The sequence below is a fragment of the Penaeus chinensis genome, chromosome 33 (assembly GCF_019202785.1).
Source record: "Penaeus chinensis breed Huanghai No. 1 chromosome 33, ASM1920278v2, whole genome shotgun sequence".
Classification (NCBI taxonomy): domain Eukaryota; kingdom Metazoa; phylum Arthropoda; class Malacostraca; order Decapoda; family Penaeidae; genus Penaeus; species Penaeus chinensis.
Genome location: NC_061851.1, coordinates 24,588,629 through 24,593,628, shown reverse-complemented (window position 1 = coordinate 24,593,628; position 5,000 = coordinate 24,588,629). Strand labels below are relative to the sequence as shown.

At 40.0% G+C, this 5,000-nt stretch overlaps 1 protein-coding gene across 15 annotated transcripts in view; it reads right to left on the bottom strand.

Annotated features, from left to right (window-relative positions):
* Positions 1 to 5,000, bottom strand: part of LOC125042989 (proteoglycan 4-like) — a 649,815-nt gene that overhangs the window by 379,285 nt on the left and 265,530 nt on the right. The window lies entirely within an intron of this gene.

The following is a 5,000-nucleotide window of genomic DNA, read 5'->3' as shown; positions in this document are numbered from 1 at the left end:
AGAGCATTTCGTGTGTGCGTGTGTGTGTGTGTGTGTGTGTGTGTGTGTGTGTGTGTCACTCCGTCTCCTTCCCTGAAACCTGTGGGTGATTACGTTTATCCAACAGTTACTTTCCGGAGCTATAACAGTTAACAAGGAATACTTACACCTCCGCAACACTCTCACTCTCACTCGCTCATATAAGCCCCGTATAATGAATTCATGATAATCACAACACATTCAACATACGAAATTAATTATCTCAGCTAATAAATGCTAGCAACGATAACAAAATAAAAACAAATGACACTTTACAGTACAAAAGAAAAAACTATCACTCAACCTATCCTTTTCCATATACAACTACTGACTATGACCTGTTTTTTTCATTAATATTTCCGACCAAGAAATTCCGTCATCTATTCGAGGGCCGATTAGATCACTCATTTCCGGACTTCGCTTATGAATGGAAACTAGGCCTACTATTGGAATGAATGTCTGGAACCCGTATTTTGCAAAATTGAGTTCACATGCATTTGTTAGAAAATGGTTTCAGGCGAAAATGGATGGAAATACAAAGAAAGAGAAACGGAACACATATATGAAGACAAAAATTAAAGCCGTAAAAAAATAAACACATTGATATACAAACAATTATTCGAAATGAAAATATAAAAAATCATCACTCACGCAATACAAAAAAGAGACTTAATCGTCATAAAGAAAAGTCAAAAGAAAAAAAACCCTCTCAACGTTTCTCCTAAAAGATGTATACGTTCATATCTAGAGTCGAGAACCCCAGCATCCCTGATATGAACACCCAGAGCGTGAGAGACAGAAGGGGAGAGGAGAGAGTGAGTGATGCTGCCGATTCATCTCTCAGCCAACCAGGTCAGCGCAGGTAAACCGAGGGAGAGATGCACGTTTTCTTTCCCACTCGTGGCAAACTAAATTAAAAAAGGCATTTCAATCAGGTTCACTTGTTCTTTCGTGTTTTTATTATCTATTCCGATACTGATTTATCTATTTAATAACTGCTTTCAATTGCTAAGAGTATTTATTTTTTCGACTCGATTATTCTTATGTGTATGTTTTATGTCTTAGCACTTAGAAGAAAGGTCACATATATATTTATCCAAACATATAATTCCTACCAAAGCAGCTTCAGTCTTTTCTGAATATTTAGTATTATGCAATAGATGACATTTTCTTAAGCTGAGCAAAACAGAAAGTGAAAACGCTGCTCATACAAAACGAAACATTCCGTATATCAATGCGTACAAAGTCATACCACAGCTATTTATATGTTAGAAAACTTGTAAACCCTGCATGACGTACGATTTTCTGAACGAGATATCCTCCAAATATTATATCAATAAATTCGTCATCGTCTAAACCAGCAGAGATTGCAGCGTGATAAAATGGCAAGCGCTGTCGACCGGCAAGGGCATGTTTCCATTATTTTCTTTTGTGATTCTTTTTCTTTCTTCTCTGACCTCATTTTCTTTTTTGGGGTTTTCCATCAGAGCAATTCGCTCTGTTGTTCTTTTTTTCGTTTTTTTTATATTCTCTCTCTTTTCCCACCTCATGCTCACTCCACTCTCTCATTCTTACTCTCTCTCTACCACCCTCTCATTCTTAATCTCTCTCCCTTACCCTCTTATTCTCTATCTCTCCTCAACCCTCTCATTCTCTCTCTTTCCTGCACTCTCTCATTCGGACTCTCTTTCCTCTTCTCTCACTCTCACTCATTCTTCTTCACACCCTCTCCTACCATCTCTCCTCCATCCTTTTTTATCAATCGCTCTCTCCTCTACCCTCTCTCAAACACTTCCCTCCCTCCTTCCCTTCTCCTCCTCTCTTATTTTCTCTCTCTCCATCCATCCGTCTTTCCCCCTCCCTCCCTCCCTCTCCCCCTCCCCCTCCAAAACTCCCCCCATCCTCCCTCCCCCTTCCCTCCATCCCTCTCTCTGTGACAGAACTACTACAACCTGACGTGTGTATGTTGCAATATCTGAGATTTGTGCGTGCAATCCCACGCGAAAAGTTTACGCCGCTGAGCCACTCACGGCGAGACGATGGCCCGTAATGTGAGGTTCTAAGGTCGGTATCATCTGCTGGTTTTTGCCCACTGATATGGATGGCTTTGCTTACTGATATTAGTTTTACCCACTGGTATGGCTGGTTTTGTTTACTGATATTAGTTTTAGCCACTGGTATGGCTGGTTTTGCTTAATGATACTGGTTTTACCCACTAGAAGGGCTGGTTTTGCTTACCGATATCAGTTTCACCCACTGGTATGGCTGGTTTTCCTTACTGATATTAGTTTTGCCCACTGGTATGGCTGGTTTTGCTTACTAATATTAGTTTTACCCACTGGTATAGTTGATTTTGCTTATTGATGTCAGTTTTACCCACTAGTACGGCTGGTTTTGCTTACCGATATCAGTTTTATCCACTGGTATGGCTGGTTTTGCTGACTGATAACAGTTTTACCCACTGGTATGGCTGATTTTACTTACTGATGGCAGTGGTTTTCCTTACTGATATGGCTGATGTCACCCACTGATATGGCTGGTTTTACCCACTGCTATTTCTTCTTATACGGCTGTTTTTTACCCATTAATGTAGGTGCCAGTTTTACTCACTAATATTGCTGGTATTATCCTCTGTAAATATCCTTTGATATTACTGGTACTACACACTAGAATTGCTAATATCATCTCCCGCTTTTCAAATGGTATAATGAGTATTGTGTGAGCGATTTGCAAACATGTATGTTTCCTTTCAATATGAGTGTGTGTGTGTGTGTGTGTGTGTGAGAGAGAGATAGATAGATAGATACATAGATAGAGAGAGAGAGAGAGAGAGAGAGAGAGAGAGAGAGAGAGAGAGAGAGAGAGAGAGAGAGAGAGAGAGAGAGAGAGAGAGAGAGAGAGCAAGAGAGAGAGTGAGAGGGAGAAGGAGGAACACACAATATGAGTGTGTGTGTGTGTGTGTGTGTGTGTGTGTGTGTGTGTGTGTGTGTGTGTGTGTGTGTGTGTGTGTGTGAGAGAGAGAGAGAGAGAGAGAGAGAGAGAGAGAGAGAGAGAGAGAGAGAGAGAGAGAGAGAGAGAGAGAGATAGAGGGATAGAGAGAGAGAGAGAGAGAGAGAGAGAGAGAGAGAGAGAGAGAGAGAGAGAGAGAGAGAGAGAGAGAGAGAGAGAGAGAGAGAGAGAGAGATAAATCTGGAAAGAGTAGGCAGAGACAGACAGACAAGCACCAAATCTCCAAAGTAAGGGAGTTTCTGACCTGAAATCAGTCCCATTCTAGCCGCGGAACTAGACGGCTTCGCGGAGGGATAGTTCCGGGGCGAAGGGAATGGGGGTAGTTCAGAGATTCGCGCAACAATACTATTTTTTTCTTATCTATCTATGCATCTAATCACCTACTCCACTGAATTCCTCTTTCTTCCGGGGTTAATGTTTCCAAATAACGAAAAAAATAAAGCAAGAAAGGTACAAATGCAAAGGAAAACCATGACAGAATTCAGGTTATGGGGTTTGGAATTTTCAAGTAGTTTATGTTGCATAAAGATAACAGAATGACTTTCCGAGTTGCTTTTCCATTCCAACTTGGACCATTGACAAAATAAAGTATTGTAAATGTGGGTGTATGTGCGCGCACACATATTCACACTTCACACATACGCGTATATATACACGCCTATGTGTGTATATATATGTATGTACATACATACATACATACATACATATATATATATATATATATATATTCGCACACACATACAGACACAGGCGCGCGCGCGCGTACTATACACTACTAACACCATCACAACTCCAGAGCCAAGAGTTACATTTGGTCGTATGTGACTCTAGCGATGCACACTTCTGCACGAGATTGCAAACACAAATCTCTCAGATATTAAAATACACACAGCAGGGCGACGTGTTACAGAGCGGGGACACAGAAAAGGGGAAACAGCGAGAGAAGTATGAAAGGAGAGTTGATAAAAGAGAATGTATTAGTTGAGGAAGTGAAAGAATTTTCAAGGAAATCATGGAGATGTTTCACACCTGAAGAACAATTATTCCGTTGTAGAGAAATAGTAGAACACTTTGTTCGCTTTCTTATATCCTGTATGAAAATAGTACTAAATTGCATGTTGGTTTAAAGCACGCAGTTTATAAAATCAATTGTTAAGAGTAATTGTCGTCTCCGAAAAAGGGATACATCAGCAAAACCTGCTAACCAATATGCACGCACTCACACATGCATCCTAACATACGCATACTTTTTATACATAAATCCATACAAACAACAAGGCAAGCGCATACAAAGACAAGCAACTTGCAAATTCAAACGAGCGCTTGGTTAGCATAAAAATACTAACCAACACAAACCAAACGAACTATAAACAAACGCAACGTCCACACATCAAAACAAACACAGGATCTGAGCAACAACAAAAAACTAGAAAAGCTATGCCTCCAGAAAGGGGAAAACCGCTAACCAACACACAACAAAACCGCAAAGAAACAAATACAAACAACCACGAACCGAATCAAGAGAAAGAAATAATCTCGAGAAAAGGCAACGAGTAAATGTCTCCGACTCATTAAACGAAAAAAAAAAAAAAAAAAAACGCTAATAATTCCTAACAGACGAGAGCTCAAACAAATACACAGGCAACAAATAATAACAACCACGGTATCAGAACCAAACACAACGCTAAACAGAAAACAAACACACAACAAATAAAAATAGAGACAACGCGTAGATTTGAATCCATTTGCCTCATTTGAATCCATTTGCGAAACGAGCTCAAAACCGCTAACAAACCCAAACAAACACACGTCCAAAGACCTAACATCATAAATTAACAATAACGAACCGTGCAACCCTGAACACACAAAGAGCACAAAATTTTAACAAATACACCGCGAAAATTTAACGCCTGAATAGCAACCCGCTAGATCAACGGACGAAAAAAAAAAGAGGCACATAAAAGTAATAAACC